The sequence below is a fragment of the Canis lupus genome, chromosome 22, assembly GCF_048164855.1.
Source record: "Canis lupus baileyi chromosome 22, mCanLup2.hap1, whole genome shotgun sequence".
Taxonomy (NCBI): Eukaryota; Metazoa; Chordata; class Mammalia; order Carnivora; family Canidae; genus Canis; species Canis lupus.
Window position 1 is genome coordinate 54,922,832 of NC_132859.1, and position 27,683 is coordinate 54,950,514.

Genomic DNA, 27,683 nt, shown 5'->3' on the forward strand with positions numbered 1-27,683 from the left:
AGCTCAACTCTCAGAAGTAAGATGTTTTTGGACAAGGCGTTCAACTACCTACTCACGTATGGAACTTAGTATGTAGCACCAGTCTACCCCAGGAATTACTAGGAAATCGCTTGATTGAGCTTGGAGGCACTCGTCTTGTGTGCCGGGAGATTCCAGTTACCTCTCCCAACACTTGCGTCAAGCAGCGAGCCTAGGCCTTTTGGAAGCGAAAGGTAGCGGCAGGCAGGATGTAGGGTTACTGGCCATAAGCTCAACTCTCAGAAGTGTGTATGCATGGGAGGCAGATGTCTGCTACCCACTCGGACATGGGAGTTGGAACCTAGCTACACTCCTATTGAAGAAGGATGTTGGAAATCGCTGTATTCGACTCAGATACACGGGAGTTCAGGCCCAATGCTTCCACATGCTTTTCCCACAACCTATCCCAGCCACTAACATAAGGAGGTTAGCAGGTACGTCTACAGTCAGGCAGGATGCGGGAGGGTTCTGCCCTGTCCTCAGCTCTCACAGGGAAGCATGCCTAGAAGCCAGCTCTCAACTAGCTGCATTCTTATGACAGTGTGAAGGTAGCAGTATTCTGAGTAAGGAGGTTCCCAGATTACCACTCTACTGCACCTGGAGATACCGTCCAGGTCTGCATTGCTAACTTGCGTCTCAGAGGCCTCTGGCAAAAATCTCTGGTGAAGACGTGCGAAACTCACTCTGCAGGCAGTGTGGAACTGTGAGGGACTGAGGGTGAGCTCAACTCTCAGCAGTAAGATGATTTTGGACAAGGCGTTCAGCTACCTTCTCACATATGGAACTTAGTATGTAGCACCAGTCTACCCCAGGAATTACTGGGAAATCGCTGGATTGAGCTTGGAGGCACTAGTCTTGTGTGCCGGGCGATTCCAGTTATCTCTCCCAACACTTCGGTGAAGCAGCGAGCCTAGGCCTTTTGGAAGCGAAAGGTAGCTGCAGGCAGGAGGTAGGGTTACAGGCCATAAGCTCAACTCTCAGAAGTGCGTATGCATGGGAGGCAGATGTCTGCTACCCACTCGGACATGCGAGTGGGAACCTAGCTACACTCTGATGAAGAAGGACTTTGGAAATCGCTGTATTCAACTCAGATACACGTGGGTTCAGGCACAACGATTCCACATGCTTTTCTCACAACCTTTCCCTGCCACTAACATGAGGACGTTAGCAGCTCCTTCTACAGTCAAGCAGGATGCGGGAGGGTTGTGCCCTGTGCTTAGCTCTCACAGGGAAGCATGCCTTGAAGCCAGCTGTCAACTAGCTGCATTCTTATGGCAGGGTCAAGGTACCAGTATTCTGAGACAGGAGGTTCCCAGATTACCACTCTACTGCACCCGGAGATACCCTCCAGGTCTGCATTGTTAACGTGCGTCTCAGAAGCCTCTGGCAAACGTCTCTGGTGAAGACGTGCGAAACTCACTCTGCAGGCAGTGTGGAACTGTGAGGGACTGAGGGTGAGCTCAACTCTCAGAAGTAAGATGTTTTTGGACAAGGCGTTCAACTACCTACTCACGTATGGAACTTAGTATGTAGCACCAGTCTACCCCAGGAATTACTAGGAAATCGCTTGATTGAGCTTGGAGGCACTCGTCTTGTGTGCCGGGAGATTCCAGTTACCTCTCCCAACACTTGCGTCAAGCAGCGAGCCTAGGCCTTTTGGAAGCGAAAGGTAGCGGCAGGCAGGATGTAGGGTTACAGGCCATAAGCTCAACTCTCAGAAGTGTGTATGCATGGGAGGCAGATGTCTGCTACCCACTCGGACATGGGAGTTGGAACCTAGCTACACTCCTATTGAAGAAGGATGTTGGAAATCGCTGTATTCGACTCAGATACAAGGGAGTTCAGGCCCAATGCTTCCACATGCTTTTCCCACAACCTATCCCAGCCACTAACATAAGGAGGTTAGCAGGTACGTCTACAGTCAGGCAGGATGCGGGAGGGTTCTGCCCTGTCCTCAGCTCTCACAGGGAAGCATGCCTAGAAGCCAGCTCTCAACTAGCTGCATTCTTATGACAGTGTGAAGGTAGCAGTATTCTGAGTAAGGAGGTTCCCAGATTACCACTCTACTGCACCTGGAGATACCGTCTAGGTGTGCATTGTTAACTTGCGTCTCAGAGGCCTCTGGCAAAAGTCTCTGGTGAAGACGTGGGAAACTCACTCTGCAGGCAGTGTGGAACTGTGAGGGACTGAGGGTGAGCTCAACTCTCAGCAGTAAGATGATTTTGGACAAGGCGTTCAGCTACCTTCTCACATATGGAACTTAGTATGTAGCACCAGTCTACCCCAGGTATTACTGGGAAATCGCTGGATTGAGCTTGGAGGCACTAGTCTTGTGTGCCGGGAGATTCCAGTTACCTCTCCCAACACTTCGGTGAAGCAGCGAGCCTAGGCCTTTTGGAAGCGAAAGGTAGCTGCAGGCAGGAGGTAGGGTTACAGGCCATAAGCTCAACTCTCAGAAGTGCGTATGCATGGGAGGCAGATGTCTGCTACCCACTCGTACATGCGAGTGGGAACCTAGCTACACTCTGATGAAGAAGGACTTTGGAAATCGCTGTATTCAACTCAGATACACGTGGGTTCAGGCACAACGATTCCACATGCTTTTCTCACAACCTTTCCCTGCCACTAACATGAGGACGTTAGCAGCTCCTTCTACAGTCAAGCAGGATGCGGGAGGGTTGTGCCCTGTCCTTAGCTCTCACAGGGAAGCATGCCTTGAAGCCAGCTGTCAACTAGCTGCATTCTTATGGCAGGGTCAAGGTAGCAGTATTCTGAGACAGGAGGTTCCCAGATTACCACTCTACTGCACCCGGAGATACCCTCCAGGTCTGCATTGTTAACTTGCGTCTCAGAAGCCTCTGGCAAACGTCTCTGGTGAAGACGTGCGAAACTCACTCTGCAGGCAGTGTGGAACTGTGAGGGACTGAGGGTGAGCTCAACTCTCAGAAGTACGATGTTTTTGGACAAGGCGTTCAACTAACTACTCACGTATGGAACTTAGTATGTAGCACCAGTCTACCCCAGGAATTACTAGGAAATCGCTTGATTGAGCTTGGAGGCACTCGTCTTGTGTGCCGGGAGATTCCAGTTACCTCTCCCAACACTTGCGTCAAGCAGCGAGCCTAGGCCTTTTGGAAGCGAAAGGTAGCGGCAGGCAGGATGTAGGGTTACAGGCCATAAGCTCAACTCTCAGAAGTGTGTATGCATGGGAGGCAGATGTCTGCTACCCACTCGGACATGGGAGTTGGAACCTAGCTACACTCCTATTGAAGAAGGATGTTGGAAATCGCTGTATTCGACTCAGATACACGGGAGTTCAGGCCCAATGCTTCCACATGCTTTTCCCACAACCTATCCCAGCCACTAACATAAGGAGGTTAGCAGGTACGTCTACAGTCAGGCAGGATGCGGGAGGGTTCTGCCCTGTCCTCAGCTCTCACAGGGAAGCATGCCTAGAAGCCAGCTCTCAACTAGCTGCATTCTTATGACAGTGTGAAGGTAGCAGTATTCTGAGTAAGGAGGTTCCCAGATTACCACTCTACTGCACCTGGAGATACCGTCCAGGTCTGCATTGCTAACTTGCGTCTCAGAGGCCTCTGGCAAAACTCTCTGGTGAAGACGTGCGAAACTCACTCTGCAGGCAGTGTGGAACTGTGAGGGACTGAGGGTGAGCTCAACTCTCAGCAGTAAGATGATTTTGGACAAGGCGTTCAGCTACCTTCTCACATATGGAACTTAGTATGTAGCACCAGTCTACCCCAGGAATTACTGGGAAATCGCTGGATTGAGCTTGGAGGCACTAGTCTTGTGTGCCGGGAGATTCCAGTTACCTCTCCCAACACTTCGGTGAAGCAGCGAGCCTAGGCCTTTTGGAAGCGAAAGGTAGCTGCAGGCAGGAGGTAGGGTTACAGGCCATAAGCTCAACTCTCAGAAGTGCGTATGCATGGGAGGCAGATGTCTGCTACCCACTCGTACATGCGAGTGGGAACCTAGCTACACTCTGATGAAGAAGGACTTTGGAAATCGCTGTATTCAACTCAGATACACGTGGGTTCAGGCACAACGATTCCACATGCTTTTCTCACAACCTTTCCCTGCCACTAACATGAGGACGTTAGCAGCTCCTTCTACAGTCAAGCAGGATGCGGGAGGGTTGTGCCCTGTCCTTAGCTCTCACAGGGAAGCATGCCTTGAAGCCAGCTGTCAACTAGCTGCATTCTTATGGCAGGGTGAAGGTAGCAGTATTCTGAGACAGGAGGTTCCCAGATTACCACTCTACTGCACCCGGAGATACCCTCCAGGTCTGCATTGTTAACGTGCGTCTCAGAAGCCTCTGGCAAACGTCTCTGGTGAAGACGTGCGAAACTCACTCTGCAGGCAGTGTGGAACTGTGAGGGACTGAGGGTGAGCTCAACTCTCAGAAGTAAGATGTTTTTGGACAAGGCGTTCAACTACCTACTCACGTATGGAACTTAGTATGTAGCACCAGTCTACCCCAGGAATTACTAGGAAATCGCTTGATTGAGCTTGGAGGCACTCGTCTTGTGTGCCGGGAGATTCCAGTTACCTCTCCCAACACTTGCGTCAAGCAGCGAGCCTAGGCCTTTTGGAAGCGAAAGGTAGCGGCAGGCAGGATGTAGGGTTACAGGCCATAAGCTCAACTCTCAGAAGTGTGTATGCATGGGAGGCAGATGTCTGCTACCCACTCGGACATGGGAGTTGGAACCTAGCTACACTCCTATTGAAGAAGGATGTTGGAAATCGCTGTATTCGACTCAGATACACGGGAGTTCAGGCCCAATGCTTCCACATGCTTTTCCCACAACCTATCCCAGCCACTAACATAAGGAGGTTAGCAGGTACGTCTACAGTCAGGCAGGATGCGGGAGGGTTCTGCCCTGTCCTCAGCTCTCACAGGGAAGCATGCCTAGAAGCCAGCTCTCAACTAGCTGCATTCTTATGACAGTGTGAAGGTAGCAGTATTCTGAGTAAGGAGGTTCCCAGATTACCACTCTACTGCACCTGGAGATACCGTCCAGGTGTGCATTGTTAACTTGCGTCTCAGAGGCCTCTTGCAAAAGTCTCTGGTGAAGACGTGGGAAACTCACTCTGCAGGCAGTGTGGAACTGTGAGGGACTGAGGGTGAGCTCAACTCTCAGCAGTAAGATGATTTTGGACAAGGCGTTCAGCTACCTTCTCACATATGGAACTTAGTATGTAGCACCAGTCTACCCCAGGAATTACTGGGAAATCGCTGGATTGAGCTTGGAGGCACTAGTCTTGTGTGCCGGGAGATTCCAGTTACCTCTCCCAACACTTCGGTGAAGCAGCGAGCCTAGGCCTTTTGGAAGCGAAAGGTAGCTGCAGGCAGGAGGTAGGGTTACAGGCCATAAGCTCAACTCTCAGAAGTGCGTATGCATGGGAGGCAGATGTCTGCTACCCACTCGTACATGCGAGTGGGAACCTAGCTACACTCTGATGAAGAAGGACTTTGGAAATCGCTGTATTCAACTCAGATACACGTGGGTTCAGGCACAACGATTCCACATGCTTTTCTCACAACCTTTCCCTGCCACTAACATGAGGACGTTAGCAGCTCCTTCTACAGTCAAGCAGGATGCGGGAGGGTTGTGCCCTGTCCTTAGCTCTCACAGGGAAGCATGCCTTGAAGCCAGCTGTCAACTAGCTGCATTCTTATGGCAGGGTCAAGGTAGCAGTATTCTGAGACAGGAGGTTCCCAGATTACCACTCTACTGCACCCGGAGATACCCTCCAGGTCTGCATTGTTAACGTGCGTCTCAGAAGCCTCTGGCAAACGTCTCTGGTGAAGACGTGCGAAACTCACTCTGCAGGCAGTGTGGAACTGTGAGGGACTGAGGGTGAGCTCAACTCTCAGAAGTAAGATGTTTTTGGACAAGGCGTTCAACTACCTACTCACGTATGGAACTTAGTATGTAGCACCAGTCTACCCCAGGAATTACTAGGAAATCGCTTGATTGAGCTTGGAGGCACTCGTCTTGTGTGCCGGGAGATTCCAGTTACCTCTCCCAACACTTGCGTCAAGCAGCGAGCCTAGGCCTTTTGGAAGCGAAAGGTAGCGGCAGGCAGGATGTAGGGTTACAGGCCATAAGCTCAACTCTCAGAAGTGTGTATGCATGGGAGGCAGATGTCTGCTACCCACTCGGACATGGGAGTTGGAACCTAGCTACACTCCTATTGAAGAAGGATGTTGGAAATCGCTGTATTCGACTCAGATACACGGGAGTTCAGGCCCAATGCTTCCACATGCTTTTCCCACAACCTATCCCAGCCACTAACATAAGGAGGTTAGCACGTACGTCTACAGTCAGGCAGGATGCGGGAGGGTTCTGCCCTGTCCTCAGCTCTCACAGGGAAGCATGCCTAGAAGCCAGCTCTCAACTAGCTGCATTCTTATGACAGTGTGAAGGTAGCAGTATTCTGAGTAAGGAGGTTCCCAGATTACCACTCTACTGCACCTGGAGATACCCTCCAGGTCTGCATTGTTAACTTGCGTCTCACAGGCCTCTGGCAAAAGTCTCTGGTGAAGACGTGCGAAACTCACTCTGCAGGCAGTGTGGAACTGTGAGGGACTGAGGGTGAGCTCAACTCTCAGCAGTAAGATGATTTTGGACAATTCGTTCAGCTACCTTCTCACATATGGAACTTAGTATGTAGCACCAGTCTACCCCAGGAATTACTGGGAAATCGCTGGATTGAGCTTGGAGGCACTAGTCTTGTGTGCCGGGAGATTCCAGTTACCTCTCCCAACACTTCGGTGAAGCAGCGAGCCTAGGCCTTTTGGAAGCGAAAGGTAGCTGCAGGCAGGAGGTAGGGTTACAGGCCATAAGCTCAACTCTCAGAAGTGCGTATGCATGGGAGGCAGATGTCTGCTACCCACTCGGACATGCGAGTGGGAACCTAGCTACACTCTGATGAAGAAGGACTTTGGAAATCGCTGTATTCAACTCAGATACACGTGGGTTCAGGCACAACGATTCCACATGCTTTTCTCACAACCTTTCCCTGCCACTAACATGAGGACGTTAGCAGCTCCTTCTACAGTCAAGCAGGATGCGGGAGGGTTGTGCCCTGTCCTTAGCTCTCACAGGGAAGCATGCCTTGAAGCCAGCTGTCAACTAGCTGCATTCTTATGGCAGGGTGAAGGTAGCAGTATTCTGAGACAGGAGGTTCCCAGATTACCACTCTACTGCACCCGGAGATACCCTCCAGGTCTGCATTGTTAACGTGCGTCTCAGAAGCCTCTGGCAAACGTCTCTGGTGAAGACGTGCGGAACTCACTCTGCAGGCAGTGTGGAACTGTGAGGGACTGAGGGTGAGCTCAACTCTCAGAAGTAAGATGTTTTTGGACAAGGCGTTCAACTACCTACTCACGTATGGAACTTAGTATGTAGCACCAGTCTACCCCAGGAATTACTAGGAAATCGCTTGATTGAGCTTGGAGGCACTCGTCTTGTGTGCCGGGAGATTCCAGTTACCTCTCCCAACACTTGCGTCAAGCAGCGAGCCTAGGCCTTTTGGAAGCGAAAGGTAGCGGCAGGCAGGATGTAGGGTTACAGGCCATAAGCTCAACTCTCAGAAGTGTGTATGCATGGGAGGCAGATGTCTGCTACCCACTCGGACATGGGAGTTGGAACCTAGCTACACTCCTATTGAAGAAGGATGTTGGAAATCGCTGTATTCGACTCAGATACACGGGAGTTCAGGCCCAATGCTTCCACATGCTTTTCCCACAACCTATCCCAGCCACTAACATAAGGAGGTTAGCAGGTACGTCTACAGTCAGGCAGGATGCGGGAGGGTTCTGCCCTGTCCTCAGCTCTCACAGGGAAGCATGCCTAGAAGCCAGCTCTCAACTAGCTGCATTCTTATGACAGTGTGAAGGTAGCAGTATTCTGAGTAAGGAGGTTCCCAGATTACCACTCTACTGCACCTGGAGATACCGTCCAGGTCTGCATTGCTAACTTGCGTCTCAGAGGCCTCTGGCAAAACTCTCTGGTGAAGACGTGCGAAACTCACTCTGCAGGCAGTGTGGAACTGTGAGGGACTGAGGGTGAGCTCAACTCTCAGCAGTAAGATGATTTTGGACAAGGCGTTCAGCTACCTTCTCACATATGGAACTTAGTATGTAGCACCAGTCTACCCCAGGAATTACTGGGAAATCGCTGGATTGAGCTTGGAGGCACTAGTCTTGTGTGCCGGGAGATTCCAGTTACCTCTCCCAACACTTCGGTGAAGCAGCGAGCCTAGGCCTTTTGGAAGCGAAAGGTAGCTGCAGGCAGGAGGTAGGGTTACAGGCCATAAGCTCAACTCTCAGAAGTGCGTATGCATGGGAGGCAGATGTCTGCTACCCACTCGGACATGCGAGTGGGAACCTAGCTACACTCTGATGAAGAAGGACTTTGGAAATCGCTGTATTCAACTCAGATACACGTGGGTTCAGGCACAACGATTCCACATGCTTTTCTCACAACCTTTCCCTGCCACTAACATGAGGACGTTAGCAGCTCCTTCTACAGTCAAGCAGGATGCGGGAGGGTTGTGCCCTGTCCTTAGCTCTCACAGGGAAGCATGCCTTGAAGCCAGCTGTCAACTAGCTGCATTCTTATGGCAGGGTGAAGGTAGCAGTATTCTGAGACAGGAGGTTCCCAGATTACCACTCTACTGCACCCGGAGATAACCTCCAGGTCTGCATTGTTAACGTGCGTCTCAGAAGCCTCTGGCAAACGTCTCTGGTGAAGACGTGCGAAACTCACTCTGCAGGCAGTGTGGAACTGTGAGGGACTGAGGGTGAGCTCAACTCTCAGAAGTAAGATGTTTTTGGACAAGGCGTTCAACTACCTACTCACGTATGGAACTTAGTATGTAGCACCAGTCTACCCCAGGAATTACTAGGAAATCGCTTGATTGAGCTTGGAGGCACTCGTCTTGTGTGCCGGGAGATTCCAGTTACCTCTCCCAACACTTGCGTCAAGCAGCGAGCCTAGGCCTTTTGGAAGCGAAAGGTAGCGGCAGGCAGGATGTAGGGTTACAGGCCATAAGCTCAACTCTCAGAAGTGTGTATGCATGGGAGGCAGATGTCTGCTACCCACTCGGACATGGGAGTTGGAACCTAGCTACACTCCTATTGAAGAAGGATGTTGGAAATCGCTGTATTCGACTCAGATACACGGGAGTTCAGGCCCAATGCTTCCACATGCTTTTCCCACAACCTATCACCACCACTAACATAAGGAGGTTAGCACGTACGTCTACAGTCAGGCAGGATGCGGGAGGGTTCTGCCCTGTCCTCAGCTCTCACAGGGAAGCATGCCTAGAAGCCAGCTCTCAACTAGCTGCATTCTTATGACAGTGTGAAGGTAGCAGTATTCTGAGTAAGGAGGTTCCCAGATTACCACTCTACTGCACCTGGAGATACCGTCCAGGTGTGCATTGTTAACTTGCGTCTCAGAGGCCTCTGGCAAAAGTCTCTGGTGAAGACGTGTGAAACTCACTCTGCAGGCAGTGTGGAACTGTGAGGGACTGAGGGTGAGCTCAACTCTCAGCAGTAAGATGATTTTGGACAAGGCGTTCAGCTACTTTCTCACATATGGAACTCAGTATGTAGCACCAGTCTACCCCAGGTATTACTGGGAAATCGCTGGATTGAGCTTGGAGGCACTAGTCTTGTGTGCCGGGAGATTCCAGTTACCTCTCCCAACACTTCGGTGAAGCAGCGAGCCTAGGCCTTTTGGAACCGAAAGGTAGCTGCAGGCAGGAGGTAGGGTTACAGGCCATAAGCTCAACTCTCAGAAGTGCGTATGCATGGGAGGCAGATGTCTGCTACCCACTCGGACATGCGAGTGGGAACCTAGCTACACTCTGATGAAGAAGGACTTTGGAAATCGCTGTATTCAACTCAGATACACGTGGGTTCAGGCACAACGATTCCACATGCTTTTCTCACAACCTTTCCCTGCCACTAACATGAGGACGTTAGCAGCTCCTTCTACAGTCAAGCAGGATGCGGGAGGGTTGTGCCCTGTCCTTAGCTCTCACAGGGAAGCATGCCTTGAAGCCAGCTGTCAACTAGCTGCATTCTTATGGCAGGGTGTAGGTAGCAGTATTCTGAGACAGGAGGTTCCCAGATTACCACTCTACTGCACCCGGAGATACCCTCCAGGTCTGCATTGTTAACTTGCGTCTCAGAAGCCTCTGGCAAACGTCTCTGGTGAAGACGTGCGAAACTCACTCTGCAGGCAGTGTGGAACTGTGAGGGACTGAGGGTGAGCTCAACTCTCAGAAGTAAGATGTTTTTGGACAAGGCGTTCAACTACCTACTCACGTATGGAACTTAGTATGTAGCACCAGTCTACCCCAGGAATTACTAGGAAATCGCTTGATTGAGCTTGGAGGCACTCGTCTTGTGTGCCGGGAGATTCCAGGTACCTCTCCCAACACTTGCGTCAAGCAGCGAGCCTAGGCCTTTTGGAAGCGAAAGGTAGCGGCAGGCACGATGTAGGGTTACAGGCCATAAGCTCAACTCTCAGAAGTGTGTATGCATGGGAGGCAGATGTCTGCTACCCACTCGGACATGGGAGTTGGAACCTAGCTACACTCCTATTGAAGAAGGATGTTGGAAATCGCTGTATTCGACTCAGATACACGGGAGTTCAGGCCCAATGCTTCCACATGCTTTTCCCACAACCTATCCCAGCCACTAACATAAGGAGGTTAGCAGGTACGTCTACAGTCAGGCAGGATGCGGGAGGGTTCTGCCCTGTCCTCAGCTCTCACAGGGAAGCATGCCTAGAAGCCAGCTCTCAACTAGCTGCATTCTTATGACAGTGTGAAGGTAGCAGTATTCTGAGACAGGAGGTTCCCAGATTACCACTCTACTGCACCTGGAGATACCGTCCAGGTGTGCATTGTTAACTTGCGTCTCAGAGGCCTCTGGCAAAAGTCTCTGGTGAAGACGTGGGAAACTCACTCTGCAGGCAGTGTGGAACTGTGAGGGACTGAGGGTGAGCTCAACTCTCAGCAGTAAGATGATTTTGGACAAGGCGTTCAGCTACTTTCTCACATATGGAACTCAGTATGTAGCACCAGTCTACCCCAGGTATTACTGGGAAATCGCTGGATTGAGCTTGGAGGCACTAGTCTTGTGTGCCGGGCGATTCCAGTTACCTCTCCCAACACTTCGGTGAAGCAGCGAGCCTAGGCCTTTTGGAAGCGAAAGGTAGCTGCAGGCAGGAGGTAGGGTTACAGGCCATAAGCTCAACTCTCAGAAGTGGGTATGCATGGGAGGCAGATGTCTGCTTCCCACTCGTACATGCGAGTGGGAACCTAGCTACACTCTGATGAAGAAGGACTTTGGAAATCGCTGTATTCAACTCAGATACACGTGGGTTCAGGCACAACGATTCCACATGCTTTTCTCACAACCTTTCCCTGCCACTAACATGAGGACGTTAGCAGCTCCTTCTACAGTCAAGCAGGATGCGGGAGGGTTGTGCCCTGTCCTTAGCTCTCACAGGGAAGCATGCCTTGAAGCCAGCTGTCAACTAGCTGCATTCTTATGGCAGGGTGAAGGTAGCAGTATTCTGAGACAGGAGGTTCCCAGATTACCACTCTACTGCACCCGGAGATACCCTCCAGGTCTGCATTGTTAACGTGCATCTCAGAAGCCTCTGGCAAACGTCTCTGGTGAAGACGTGCGAAACTCACTCTGCAGGCAGTGTGGAACTGTGAGGGACTGAGGGTGAGCTCAACTCTCAGAAGTAAGATGTTTTTGGACAGGGCGTTCAACTACCTACTCACGTATGGAACTTAGTATGTAGCACCAGTCTACCCCAGGAATTACTAGGAAATCGCTTGATTGAGCTTGGAGGCACTCGTCTTGTGTGCCGGGAGATTCCAGTTACCTCTCCCAACACTTGCGTCAAGCAGCGAGCCTAGGCCTTTTGGAAGTGAAAGGTAGCGGCAGGCAGGATGTAGGGTTACAGGCCATAAGCTCAACTCTCAGAAGTGTGTATGCATGGGAGGCAGATGTCTGCTACCCACTCGGACGTGGGAGTTGGAACCTAGCTACACTCCTATTGAAGAAGGATGTTGGAAATCGCTGTATTCGACTCAGATACACGGGAGTTCAGGCCCAATGCTTCCACATGCTTTTCCCACAACCTATCCCAGCCACTAACATAAGGAGGTTAGCAGGTACGTCTACAGTCAGGCAGGATGCGGGAGGGTTCTGCCCTGTCCTCAGCTCTCACAGGGAAGCATGCCTAGAAGCCAGCTCTCAACTAGCTGCATTCTTATGACAGTGTGAAGGTAGCAGTATTCTGAGTAAGGAGGTTCCCAGATTACCACTCTACTGCACCTGGAGATACCGTCCAGGTGTGCATTGTTAACTTGCGTCTCAGAGGCCTCTGGCAAAAGTCTCTGGTGAAGACGTGGGAAAATCACTCTGCAGGCAGTGTGGAACTGTGAGGGACTGAGGGTGAGCTCAACTCTCAGCAGTAAGATGATTTTGGACAAGGCGTTCAGCTACCTTCTCACATATGGAACTTAGTATGTAGCACCAGTCTACCCCAGGAATTACTGGGAAATCGCTGGATTGAGCTTGGAGGCACTAGTCTTGTGTGCCGGGAGATTCCAGTTACCTCTCCCAACACTTCGGTGAAGCAGCGAGCCTAGGCCTTTTGGAAGCGAAAGGTAGCTGCAGGCAGGAGGTAGGGTTACAGGCCATAAGCTCAACTCTCAGAAGTGGGTATGCATGGGAGGCAGATGTCTGCTACCCACTCGTACATGCGAGTGGGAACCTAGCTACACTCTGATGAAGAAGGACTTTGGAAATCGCTGTATTCAACTCAGATACACGTGGGTTCAGGCACAACGATTCCACATGCTTTTCTCACAACCTTTCCCTGCCACTAACATGAGGACGTTAGCAGCTCCTTCTACAGTCAAGCAGGATGCGGGAGGGTTGTGCCCTGTCCTTAGCTCTCACAGGGAAGCATGCCTTGAAGCCAGCTGTCAACTAGCTGCATTCTTATGGCAGGGTGAAGGTAGCAGTATTCTGAGACAGGAGGTTCCCAGATTACCACTCTACTGCACCCGGAGATACCCTCCAGGTCTGCATTGTTAACTTGCGTCTCAGAAGCCTCTGGCAAACGTCTCTGGTGAAGACGTGCGAAACTCACTCTGCAGGCAGTGTGGAACTGTGAGGGACTGAGGGTGAGCTCAACTCTCAGAAGTAAGATGTTTTTGGACAGGGCGTTCAACTACCTACTCACGAATGGAACTTAGTATGTAGCAACAGTCTACCCCAGGAATTACTAGGAAATCGCTTGATTGAGCTTGGAGGCACTCGTCTTGTGTGCCGGGAGATTCCAGTTACCTCTCCCAACACTTGCGTCAAGCAGCGAGCCTAGGCCTTTTGGAAGCGAAAGGTAGCGGCAGGCAGGAGGTAGGGTTACAGGCCATAAGCTCAACTCTCAGAAGTGTGTATGCATGGGAGGCAGATGTCTGCTACCCACTCGGACATGGGAGTTAGAACCTAGCTACACTCCTATTGAAGAAGGATGTTGGAAATCGCTGTATTCGACTCAGATACACGGGAGTTCAGGCCCAATGCTTCCACATGCTTTTCCCACAACCTATCCCAGCCACTAACATAAGGAGGTTAGCAGGTACGTCTACAGTCAGGCAGGATGCGGGAGGGTTCTGCCCTGTCCTCAGCTCTCACAGGGAAGCATGCCTAGACGCCAGCTCTCAACTAGCTGCATTCTTATGACAGTGTGAAGGTAGCAGTATTCTGAGTAAGGAGGTTCCCAGATTACCACTCTACTGCACCTGGAGATACCGTCCAGGTGTGCATTGTTAACTTGCGTCTCAGAGGCCTCTGGCAAAAGTCTCTGGTGAAGACGTGGGAAACTCACTCTGCAGGCAGTGTGGAACTGTGAGGGACTGAGGGTGAGCTCAACTCTCAGCAGTAAGATGATTTTGGACAAGGCGTTCAGCTACCTTCTCACATATGGAACTTAGTATGTAGCACCAGTCTACCCCAGGAATTACTGGGAAATCGCTGGATTGAGCTTGGAGGCACTAGTCTTGTGTGCCGGGCGATTCCAGTTACCTCTCCCAACACTTCGGTGAAGCAGCGAGCCTAGGCCTTTTGGAAGCGAAAGGTAGCTGCAGGCAGGAGGTAGGGTTACAGGCCATAAGCTCAACTCTCAGAAGTGGGTATGCATGGGAGGCAGATGTCTGCTACCCACTCGTACATGCGAGTGGGTACCTAGCTACACTCTGATGAAGAAGGACTTTGGAAATCGCTGTATTCAACTCAGATACACGTGGGTTCAGGCACAACGATTCCACATGCTTTTCTCACAACCTTTCCCTGCCACTAACATGAGGACGTTAGCAGCTCCTTCTACAGTCAAGCAGGATGCGGGAGGGTTGTGCCCTGTCCTTAGCTCTCACAGGGAAGCATGCCTTGAAGCCAGCTGTCAACTAGCTGTATTCTTATGGCAGGGTGAAGGTAGCAGTATTCTGAGACAGGAGGTTCCCAGATTACCACTCTACTGCACCCGGAGATACCCTCCAGGTCTGCATTGTTAACTTGCGTCTCAGAAGCCTCTGGCAAACGTCTCTGGTGAAGACGTGCGAAACTCACTCTGCAGGCAGTGTGGAACTGTGAGGGACTGAGGGTGAGCTCAACTCTCAGAAGTAAGATGTTTTTGGACAGGGCGTTCAACTACCTACTCACGAATGGAACTTAGTATGTAGCAACAGTCTACCCCAGGAATTACTAGGAAATCGCTTGATTGAGCTTGGAGGCACTCGTCTTGTGTGCCGGGAGATTCCAGTTACCTCTCCCAACACTTCGGTGAAGCAGCGAGCCTAGGCCTTTTGGAAGCGAAAGGTAGCGGCAGGCAGGATGTAGGGTTACAGGCCATAAGCTCAACTCTCAGAAGTGTGTATGCATGGGAGGCAGATGTCTGCTACCCACTCGTACATGCGAGTGGGAACCTAGCTACACTCTGATGAAGAAGGACTTTGGAAATCGCTGTATTCAACTCAGATACACTTGGGTTCAGGCACAACGATTCCACATGCTTTTCTCACAACCTTTCCCTGCCACTAACATGAGGACGTTAGCAGCTCCTTCTACAGTCAAGCAGGATGCGGGAGGGTTGTGCCCTGTCCTTAGCTCTCACAGGGAAGCATGCCTTGAAGCCAGCTGTCAACTAGCTGCATTCTTATGGCAGGGTGAAGGTAGCAGTATTCTGAGACAGGAGGTTCCCAGATTACCACTCTACTGCACCCGGAGATACCCTCCAGGTCTGCATTGTTAACTTGCGTCTCAGAAGCCTCTGGCAAACGTCTCTGGTGAAGACGTGCGAAACTCACTCTGCAGGCAGTGTGGAACTGTGAGGGACTGAGGGTGAGCTCAACTCTCAGAAGTAAGATGTTTTTGGACAGGGCGTTCAACTACCTACTCACGTATGGAACTTAGTATGTAGCACCAGTCTACCCCAGGAATTACTAGGAAATCGCTTGATTGAGCTTGGAGGCACTCGTCTTGTGTGCCGGGAGATTCCAGTTACCTCTCCCAACACTTGCGTCAAGCAGCGAGCCTAGGCCTTTTGGAAGCGAAAGGTAGCGGCAGGCACGATGTAGGGTTACAGGCCATAAGCTCAACTCTCAGAAGTGTGTATGCATGGGAGGCAGATGTCTGCTACCCACTCGGACATGGGAGTTGGAACCTAGCTACACTCCTATTGAAGAAGGATGTTGGAAATCGCTGTATTCGACTCAGATACACGGGAGTTCAGGCCCAATGCTTCCACATGCTTTTCCCACAACCTATCACCACCACTAACATAAGGAGGTTAGCACGTACGTCTACAGTCAGGCAGGATGCGGGAGGGTTCTGCCCTGTCCTCAGCTCTCACAGGGAAGCATGCCTAGAAGCCAGCTCTCAACTAGCTGCATTCTTATGACAGTGTGAAGGTAGCAGTATTCTGAGTAAGGAGGTTCCCAGATTACCACTCTACTGCACCTGGAGATACCGTCCAGGTGTGCATTGTTAACTTGCGTCTCAGAGGCCTCTGGCAAAAGTCTCTGGTGAAGACGTGTGAAACTCACTCTGCAGGCAGTGTGGAACTGTGAGGGACTGAGGGTGAGCTCAACTCTCAGCAGTAAGATGATTTTGGACAAGGCGTTCAGCTACTTTCTCACATATGGAACTCAGTATGTAGCACCAGTCTACCCCAGGTATTACTGGGAAATCGCTGGATTGAGCTTGGAGGCACTAGTCTTGTGTGCCGGGAGATTCCAGTTACCTCTCCCAACACTTCGGTGAAGCAGCGAGCCTAGGCCTTTTGGAAGCGAAAGGTAGCTGCAGGCAGGAGGTAGGGTTACAGGCCATAAGCTCAACTCTCAGAAGTGGGTATGCATGGGAGGCAGATGTCTGCTACCCACTCGTACATGCGAGTGGGAACCTAGCTACACTCTGATGAAGAAGGACTTTGGAAATCGCTGTATTCAACTCAGATACACGTGGGTTCAGGCACAACGATTCCACATGCTTTTCTCACAACCTTTCCCTGCCACTAACATGAGGACGTTAGCAGCTCCTTCTACAGTCAAGCAGGATGCGGGAGGGTTGTGCCCTGTCCTTAGCTCTCACAGGGAAGCATGCCTTGAAGCCAGCTGTCAACTAGCTGCATTCTTATGGCAGGGTGTAGGTAGCAGTATTCTGAGACAGGAGGTTCCCAGATTACCACTCTACTGCACCCGGAGATACCCTCCAGGTCTGCATTGTTAACTTGCGTCTCAGAAGCCTCTGGCAAACGTCTCTGGTGAAGACGTGCGAAACTCACTCTGCAGGCAGTGTGGAACTGTGAGGGACTGAGGGTGAGCTCAACTCTCAGAAGTAAGATGTTTTTGGACAAGGCGTTCAACTACCTACTCACGTATGGAACTTAGTATGTAGCACCAGTCTACCCCAGGAATTACTAGGAAATCGCTTGATTGAGCTTGGAGGCACTCGTCTTGTGTGCCGGGAGATTCCAGGTACCTCTCCCAACACTTGCGTCAAGCAGCGAGCCTAGGCCTTTTGGAAGCGAAAGGTAGCGGCAGGCACGATGTAGGGTTACAGGCCATAAGCTCAACTCTCAGAAGTGGGTATGCATGGGAGGCAGATGTCTGCTACCCACTCGTACATGCGAGTGGGAACCTAGCTACACTCTGATGAAGAAGGACTTTGGAAATCGCTGTATTCAACTCAGATACACGTGGGTTCAGGCACAACGATTCCACATGCTTTTCTCACAACCTTTCCCTGCCACTAACATGAGGACGTTAGCAGCTCCTTCTACAGTCAAGCAGGATGCGGGAGGGTTGTGCCCTGTCCTTAGCTCTCACAGGGAAGCATGCCTTGAAGCCAGCTGTCAACTAGCTGCATTCTTATGGCAGGGTGAAGGTAGCAGTATTCTGAGACAGGAGGTTCCCAGATTACCACTCTACTGCACCCGGAGATACCCTGCAGGTCTGCATTGTTAACTTGCGTCTCAGAAGCCTCTGGCAAACGTCTCTGGTGAAGACGTGCGAAACTCACTCTGCAGGCAGTGTGGAACTGTGAGGGACTGAGGGTGAGCTCAACTCTCAGAAGTAAGATGTTTTTGGACAGGGCGTTCAACTACCTACTCACGAATGGAACTTAGTATGTAGCAACAGTCTACCCCAGGAATTACTAGGAAATCGCTTGATTGAGCTTGGAGGCACTCGTCTTGTGTGCCGGGAGATTCCAGTTACCTCTCCCAACACTTCGGTGAAGCAGCGAGCCTAGGCCTTTTGGAAGCGAAAGGTAGCGGCAGGCAGGATGTAGGGTTACAGGCCATAAGCTCAACTCTCAGAAGTGTGTATGCATGGGAGGCAGATGTCTGCTACCCACTCGTACATGCGAGTGGGAACCTAGCTACACTCTGATGAAGAAGGACTTTGGAAATCGCTGTATTCAACTCAGATACACGTGGGTTCAGGCACAACGATTCCACATGCTTTTCTCACAACCTTTCCCTGCCACTAACATGAGGACGTTAGCAGCTCCTTCTACAGTCAAGCAGGATGCGGGAGGGTTGTGCCCTGTCCTTAGCTCTCACAGGGAAGCATGCCTTGAAGCCAGCTGTCAACTAGCTGCATTCTTATGGCAGGGTGAAGGTAGCAGTATTCTGAGACAGGAGGTTCCCAGATTACCACTCTACTGCACCCGGAGATACCCTCCAGGTCTGCATTGTTAACTTGCGTCTCAGAAGCCTCTGGCAAACGTCTCTGGTGAAGACGTGCGAAACTCACTCTGCAGGCAGTGTGGAACTGTGAGGGACTGAGGGTGAGCTCAACTCTCAGAAGTAAGATGTTTTTGGACAGGGCGTTCAACTACCTACTCACGTATGGAACTTAGTATGTAGCACCAGTCTACCCCAGGAATTACTAGGAAATCGCTTGATTGAGCTTGGAGGCACTCGTCTTGTGTGCCGGGAGATTCCAGTTACCTCTCCCAACACTTGCGTCAAGCAGCGAGCCTAGGCCTTTTGGAAGCGAAAGGTAGCGGCAGGCACGATGTAGGGTTACAGGCCATAAGCTCAACTCTCAGAAGTGTGTATGCATGGGAGGCAGATGTCTGCTACCCACTCGGACATGGGAGTTGGAACCTAGCTACACTCCTATTGAAGAAGGATGTTGGAAATCGCTGTATTCGACTCAGATACACGGGAGTTCAGGCCCAATGCTTCCACATGCTTTTCCCACAACCTATCACCACCACTAACATAAGGAGGTTAGCACGTACGTCTACAGTCAGGCAGGATGCGGGAGGGTTCTGCCCTGTCCTCAGCTCTCACAGGGAAGCATGCCTAGAAGCCAGCTCTCAACTAGCTGCATTCTTATGACAGTGTGAAGGTAGCAGTATTCTGAGTAAGGAGGTTCCCAGATTACCACTCTACTGCACCTGGAGATACCGTCCAGGTGTGCATTGTTAACTTGCGTCTCAGAGGCCTCTGGCAAAAGTCTCTGGTGAAGACGTGTGAAACTCACTCTGCAGGCAGTGTGGAACTGTGAGGGACTGAGGGTGAGCTCAACTCTCAGCAGTAAGATGATTTTGGACAAGGCGTTCAGCTACTTTCTCACATATGGAACTCAGTATGTAGCACCAGTCTACCCCAGGTATTACTGGGAAATCGCTGGATTGAGCTTGGAGGCACTAGTCTTGTGTGCCGGGAGATTCCAGTTACCTCTCCCAACACTTCGGTGAAGCAGCGAGCCTAGGCCTTTTGGAAGCGAAAGGTAGCTGCAGGCAGGAGGTAGGGTTACAGGCCATAAGCTCAACTCTCAGAAGTGGGTATGCATGGGAGGCAGATGTCTGCTACCCACTCGTACATGCGAGTGGGAACCTAGCTACACTCTGATGAAGAAGGACTTTGGAAATCGCTGTATTCAACTCAGATACACGTGGGTTCAGGCACAACGATTCCACATGCTTTTCTCACAACCTTTCCCTGCCACTAACATGAGGACGTTAGCAGCTCCTTCTACAGTCAAGCAGGATGCGGGAGGGTTGTGCCCTGTCCTTAGCTCTCACAGGGAAGCATGCCTTGAAGCCAGCTGTCAACTAGCTGCATTCTTATGGCAGGGTGTAGGTAGCAGTATTCTGAGACAGGAGGTTCCCAGATTACCACTCTACTGCACCCGGAGATACCCTCCAGGTCTGCATTGTTAACTTGCGTCTCAGAAGCCTCTGGCAAACGTCTCTGGTGAAGACGTGCGAAACTCACTCTGCAGGCAGTGTGGAACTGTGAGGGACTGAGGGTGAGCTCAACTCTCAGAAGTAAGATGTTTTTGGACAAGGCGTTCAACTACCTACTCACGTATGGAACTTAGTATGTAGCACCAGTCTACCCCAGGAATTACTAGGAAATCGCTTGATTGAGCTTGGAGGCACTCGTCTTGTGTGCCGGGAGATTCCAGGTACCTCTCCCAACACTTGCGTCAAGCAGCGAGCCTAGGCCTTTTGGAAGCGAAAGGTAGCGGCAGGCACGATGTAGGGTTACAGGCCATAAGCTCAACTCTCAGAAGTGTGTATGCATGGGAGGCAGATGTCTGCTACCCACTCGGACATGGGAGTTGGAACCTAGCTACACTCCTATTGAAGAAGGATGTTGGAAATCGCTGTATTCGACTCAGATACACGGGAGTTCAGGCCCAATGCTTCCACATGCTTTTCCCACAACCTATCCCAGCCACTAACATAAGGAGGTTAGCAGGTACGTCTACAGTCAGGCAGGATGCGGGAGGGTTCTGCCCTGTCCTCAGCTCTCACAGGGAAGCATGCCTAGAAGCCAGCTCTCAACTAGCTGCATTCTTATGACAGTGTGAAGGTAGCAGTATTCTGAGTAAGGAGGTTCCCAGATTACCACTCTACTGCACCTGGAGATACCGTCCAGGTGTGCATTGTTAACTTGCGTCTCAGAGGCCTCTGGCAAAAGTCTCTGGTGAAGACGTGGGAAAATCACTCTGCAGGCAGTGTGGAACTGTGAGGGACTGAGGGTGAGCTCAACTCTCAGCAGTAAGATGATTTTGGACAAGGCGTTCAGCTACCTTCTCACATATGGAACTTAGTATGTAGCACCAGTCTACCCCAGGAATTACTGGGAAATCGCTGGATTGAGCTTGGAGGCACTAGTCTTGTGTGCCGGGAGATTCAAGTTACCTCTCCCAACACTTTGGTGATGCAGCGAGCCTAGGCCTTTTGGAAGCGAAAGGTAGCTGCAGGCAGGAGGTAGGGTTACAGGCCATAAGCTCAACTCTCAGAAGTGGGTATGCATGGGAGGCAGATGTCTGCTACCCACTCGTACATGCGAGTGGGAACCTAGCTACACTCTGATGAAGAAGGACTTTGGAAATCGCTGTATTCAACTCAGATACACGTGGGTTCAGGCACAACGATTCCACATGCTTTTCTCACAACCTTTCCCTGCCACTAACATGAGGACGTTAGCAGCTCCTTCTACAGTCAAGCAGGATGCGGGAGGGTTGTGCCCTGTCCTTAGCTCTCACAGGGAAGCATGCCTTGAAGCCAGCTGTCAACTAGCTGCATTCTTATGGCAGGGTGAAGGTAGCAGTATTCTGAGACAGGAGGTTCCCAGATTACCACTCTACTGCACCCGGAGATACCCTCCAGGTCTGCATTGTTAACTTGCGTCTCAGAAGCCTCTGGCAAACGTCTCTGGTGAAGACGTGCGAAACTCACTCTGCAGGCAGTGTGGAACTGTGAGGGACTGAGGGTGAGCTCAACTCTCAGAAGTAAGATGTTTTTGGACAGGGCGTTCAACTACCTACTCACGAATGGAACTTAGTATGTAGCAACAGTCTACCCCAGGAATTACTAGGAAATCGCTTGATTGAGCTTGGAGGCACTCGTCTTGTGTGCCGGGAGATTCCAGTTACCTCTCCCAACACTTGCGTCAAGCAGCGAGCCTAGGCCTTTTGGAAGCGAAAGGTAGCGGCAGGCAGGAGGTAGGGTTACAGGCCATAAGCTCAACTCTCAGAAGTGTGTATGCATGGGAGGCAGATGTCTGCTACCCACTCGTACATGGGAGTTGGAACCTAGCTACACTCCTATTGAAGAAGGATGTTGGAAATCGCTGTATTCGACTCAGATACACGGGAGTTCAGGCCCAATGCTTCCACATGCTTTTCCCACAACCTATCCCAGCCACTAACATAAGGAGGTTAGCAGGTACGTCTACAGTCAGGCAGGATGCGGGAGGGTTCTGCCCTGTCCTCAGCTCTCACAGGGAAGCATGCCTAGAAGCCAGCTCTCAACTAGCTGCATTCTTATGACAGTGTGAAGGTAGCAGTATTCTGAGTAAGGAGGTTCCCAGATTACCACTCTACTGCACCTGGAGATACCGTCCAGGTGTGCATTGTTAACTTGCGTCTCAGAGGCCTCTGGCAAAAGTCTCTGGTGAAGACGTGGGAAACTCACTCTGCAGGCAGTGTGGAACTGTGAGGGACTGAGGGTGAGCTCAACTCTCAGCAGTAAGATGATTTTGGACAAGGCGTTCAGCTACCTTCTCACATATGGAACTTAGTATGTAGCACCAGTCTACCCCAGGAATTACTGGGAAATCGCTGGATTGAGCTTGGAGGCACTAGTCTTGTGTGCCGGGCGATTCCAGTTACCTCTCCCAACACTTCGGTGAAGCAGCGAGCCTAGGCCTTTTGGAAGCGAAAGGTAGCTGCAGGCAGGAGGTAGGGTTACAGGCCATAAGCTCAACTCTCAGAAGTGCGTATGCATGGGAGGCAGATGTCTGCTACCCACTCGTACATGCGAGTGGGAACCTAGCTACACTCTGATGAAGAAGGACTTTGGAAATCGCTGTATTCAACTCAGATACACGTGGGTTCAGGCACAACGATTCCACATGCTTTTCTCACAACCTTTCCCTGCCACTAACATGAGGACGTTAGCAGCTCCTTCTACAGTCAAGCAGGATGCGGGAGGGTTGTGCCCTGTCCTTAGCTCTCACAGGGAAGCATGCCTTGAAGCCAGCTGTCAACTAGCTGCATTCTTATGGCAGGGTGAAGGTAGCAGTATTCTGAGACAGGAGGTTCCCAGATTACCACTCTACTGCACCCGGAGATACCCTCCAGGTCTGCATTGTTAACTTGCGTCTCAGAAGCCTCTGGCAAACGTCTCTGGTGAAGACGTGCGAAACTCACTCTGCAGGCAGTGTGGAACTGTGAGGGACTGAGGGTGAGCTCAACTCTCAGAAGTAAGATGTTTTTGGACAAGGCGTTCAACTACCTACTCACGTATGGAACGTAGTATGTAGCACCAGTCTACCCCAGGAATTACTAGGAAATCGCTTGATTGAGCTTGGAGGCACTCGTCTTGTGTGCCGGGAGATTCCAGTTACCTGTCCCAACACTTGCGTCAAGCAGCGAGCCTAGGCCTTTTGGAAGCGAAAGGTAGCGGCAGGCAGGATGTAGGGTTACAGGCCATAAGCTCAACTCTCAGAAGTGTGTATGCATGGGAGGCAGATGTCTGCTACCCACTCGGACATGGGAGTTGGAACCTAGCTACACTCCTATTGAAGAAGGATGTTGGAAATCGCTGTATTCGACTCAGATACACGGGAGTTCAGGCCCAATGCTTCCACATGCTTTTCCCACAACCTATCCCAGCCACTAACATAAGGAGGTTAGCACGTACGTCTACAGTCAGGCAGGATGCGGGAGGGTTCTGCCCTGTCCTCAGCTCTCACAGGGAAGCATGCCTAGAAGCCAGCTCTCAACTAGCTGCATTCTTATGACAGTGTGAAGGTAGCAGTATTCTGAGTAAGGAGGTTCCCAGATTACCACTCTACTGCACCTGGAGATACCGTCCAGGTCTGCATTGCTAACTTGCGTCTCAGAGGCCTCTGGCAAAAGTCTCTGGTGAAGACGTGGGAAACTCACTCTGCAGGCAGTGTGGAACTGTGAGGGACTGAGGGTGAGCTCAACTCTCAGCAGTAAGATGATTTTGGACAAGGCGTTCAGCTACCTTCTCACATATGGAACTTAGTATGTAGCACCAGTCTACCCCAGGAATTACTGGGAAATCGCTGGATTGAGCTTGGAGGCACTAGTCTTGTGTGCCGGGAGATTCCAGTTACCTCTCCCAACACTTCGGTGAAGCAGCGAGCCTAGGCCTTTTGGAAGCGAAAGGTAGCTGCAGGCAGGAGGTAGGGTTACAGGCCATAAGCTCAACTCTCAGAAGTGCGTATGCATGGGAGGCAGATGTCTGCTACCCACTCGGACATGCGAGTGGGAACCTAGCTACACTCTGATGAAGAAGGACTTTGGAAATCGCTGTATTCAACTCAGATACACGTGGGTTCAGGCACAACGATTCCACATGCTTTTCTCACAACCTTTCCCTGCCACTAACATGAGGACGTTAGCAGCTCCTTCTACAGTCAAGCAGGATGCGGGAGGGTTGTGCCCTGTCCTTAGCTCTCACAGGGAAGCATGCCTTGAAGCCAGCTGTCAACTAGCTGCATTCTTATGGCAGGGTGAAGGTAGCAGTATTCTGAGACAGGAGGTTCCCAGATTACCACTCTACTGCACCCGGAGATACCCTCCAGGTCTGCATTGTTAACGTGCGTCTCAGAAGCCTCTGGCAAACGTCTCTGGTTGAAGACGTGCGAAACTCACTCTGCAGGCAGTGTGGAACTGTGAGGGACTGAGGGTGAGCTCAACTCTCAGAAGTAAGATGTTTTTGGACAAGGCGTTCAACTACCTACTCACGTATGGAACTTAGTATGTAGCACCAGTCTACCCCAGGAATTACTAGGAAATCGCTTGATTGAGCTTGGAGGCACTCGTCTTGTGTGCCGGGAGATTCCAGTTACCTCTCCCAACACTTGCGTCAAGCAGCGAGCCTAGGCCTTTTGGAAGCGAAAGGTAGCGGCAGGCAGGATGTAGGGTTACAGGCCATAAGCTCAACTCTCAGAAGTGTGTATGCATGGGAGGCAGATGTCTGCTACCCACTCGAACATGGGAGTTGGAACCTAGCTACACTCCTATTGAAGAAGGATGTTGGAAATCGCTGTATTCGACTCAGATACACGGGAGTTCAGGCCCAATCCTTCCACATGCTTTTCCCACAACCTATCCCAGCCACTAACATAAGGAGGTTAGCAGGTACGTCTACAGTCAGGCAGGATGCGGGAGGGTTCTGCCCTGTCCTCAGCTCTCACAGGGAAGCATGCCTAGAAGCCAGCTCTCAACTAGCTGCATTCTTATGACAGTGTGAAGGTAGCAGTATTCTGAGTAAGGAGGTTCCCAGATTACCACTCTACTGCACCTGGAGATACCGTCCAGGTGTGCATTGTTAACTTGCGTCTCAGAGGCCTCTGGCAAAAGTCTCTGGTGAAGACGTGGGAAACTCACTCTGCAGGCAGTGTGGAACTGTGAGGGACTGAGGGTGAGCTCAACTCTCAGCAGTAAGATGATTTTGGACAAGGCGTTCAGCTACCTTCTCACATATGGAACTTAGTATGTAGCACCAGTCTACCCCAGGAATTACTAGGAAATCGCTGGATTGAGCTTGGAGGCACTAGTCTTGTGTGCCGGGAGATTCCAGTTACCTCTCCCAACACTTCGGAGAAGCAGCGAGCCTAGGCCTTTTGGAAGCGAAAGGTAGCTGCAGGCAGGAGGTAGGGTTACAGGCCATAAGCTCAACTCTCAGAAGTGGGTATGCATGGGAGGCAGATGTCTGCTACCCACTCGTACATGCGAGTGGGAACCTAGCTACACTCTGATGAAGAAGGACTTTGGAAATCGCTGTATTCAACTCAGATACACGTGGGTTCAGGCACAACGATTCCACATGCTTTTCTCACAACCTTTCCCTGCCACTAACATGAGGACGTTAGCAGCTCCTTCTACAGTCAAGCAGGATGCGGGAGGGTTGTGCCCTGTCCTTAGCTCTCACAGGGAAGCATGCCTTGAAGCCAGCTGTCAACTAGCTGCATTCTTATGGCAGGGTGAAGGTAGCAGTATTCTGAGACAGGAGGTTCCCAGATTACCACTCTACTGCACCCGGAGATACCCTCCAGGTCTGCATTGTTAACGTGCGTCTCAGAAGCCTCTGGCAAACGTCTCTGGTGAAGACGTGCGAAACTCACTCTGCAGGCAGTGTGGAACTGTGAGGGACTGAGGGTGAGCTCAACTCTCAGAAGTAAGATGTTTTTGGACAAGGCGTTCAACTACCTACTCACGTATGGAACTTAGTATGTAGCACCAGTCTACCCCAGGAATTACTAGGAAATCGCTTGATTGAGCTTGGAGGCACTCGTTTTGTGTGCCGGGAGATTCCAGTTACCTGTACCAACACTTGCGTCAAGCAGCGAGCCTAGGCCTTTTGGAAGCGAAAGGAGGCGGCAGGCAGGATGTAGGGTTACAGGCCATAAGCTCAACTCTCAGAAGTGTGTATGCATGGGAGGCAGATGTCTGCTACCCACTCGGACATGGGAGTTGGAACCTAGCTACACTCCTATTGAAGAAGGATGTTGGAAATCGCTGTATTCGACTCAGATACACGGGAGTTCAGGCCCAATGCTTCCACATGCTTTTCCCACAACCTACCCAGCCACTAACATAAGGAGGTTAGCACGTACGTCTACAGTCAGGCAGGATGCGGGAGGGTTCTGCCCTGTCCTCAGCTCTCACAGGGAAGCATGCCTAGAAGCCAGCTCTCAACTAGCTGCATTCTTATGACAGTGTGAAGGTAGCAGTATTCTGAGTAAGGAGGTTCCCAGATTACCACTCTACTGCACCTGGAGATACCGTCCAGGTGTGCATTGTTAACTTGCGTCTCAGAGGCCTCTGGCAAAAGTCTCTGGTGAAGACGTGGGAAACTCACTCTGCAGGCAGTGTGGAACTGTGAGGGACTGAGGGTGAGCTCAACTCTCAGCAGTAAGATGATTTTGGACAAGGCGTTCAGCTACCTTCTCACATATGGAACTTAGTATGTAGCACCAGTCTACCCCAGGAATTACTGGGAAATCGCTGGATTGAGCTTGGAATCACTAGTCTTGTGTGCCGGGAGATTCCAGTTACCTCTCCCAACACTTCGGTGAAGCAGCGAGCCTAGGCCTTTTGGAAGCGAAAGGTAGCTGCAGGCAGGAGGTAGGGTTACAGGCCATAAGCTCAACTCTCAGAAGTGGGTATGCATGGGAGGCAGATGTCTGCTACCCACTCGTACATGCGAGTGGGAACCTAGCTACACTCTGATGAAGAAGGACTTTGGAAATCGCTGTATTCAACTCAGATACACGTGGGTTCAGGCACAACGATTCCACATGCTTTTCTCACAACCTTTCCCTGCCACTAACATGAGGACGTTAGCAGCTCCTTCTACAGTCAAGCAGGATGCGGGAGGGTTGTGCCCTGTCCTTAGCTCTCACAGGGAAGCATGCCTTGAAGCCAGCTGTCAACTAGCTGCATTCTTATGGCAGGGTGAAGGTAGCAGTATTCTGAGACAGGAGGTTCCCAGATTACCACTCTACTGCACCCGGAGATACCCTCCAGGTCTGCATTGTTAACGTGCGTCTCAGAAGCCTCTGGCAAACGTCTCTGGTGAAGACGTGCGAAACTCACTCTGCAGGCAGTGTGGAACTGTGAGGGACTGAGGGTGAGCTCAACTCTCAGAAGTAAGATGTTTTTGGACAAGGCGTTCAACTACCTACTCACGTATGGAACTTAGTATGTAGCACCAGTCTACCCCAGGAATTACTAGGAAATCGCTTGAATGAGCTTGGAGGCACTCGTCTTGTGTGCCGGGAGATTCCAGTTACCTGTCCCAACACTTGCGTCAAGCAGCGAGCCTAGGCCTTTTGGAAGCGAAAGGTAGCGGCAGGCAGCATGTAGGGTTACAGGCCATAAGCTCAACTCTCAGAAGTGTGTATGCATGGGAGGCAGATGTCTGCTACCCACTCGGACATGGGAGTTGGAACCTAGCTACACTCCTATTGAAGAAGGATGTTGGAAATCGCTGTATTCGACTCAGATACACGGGAGTTCAGGCCCAATGC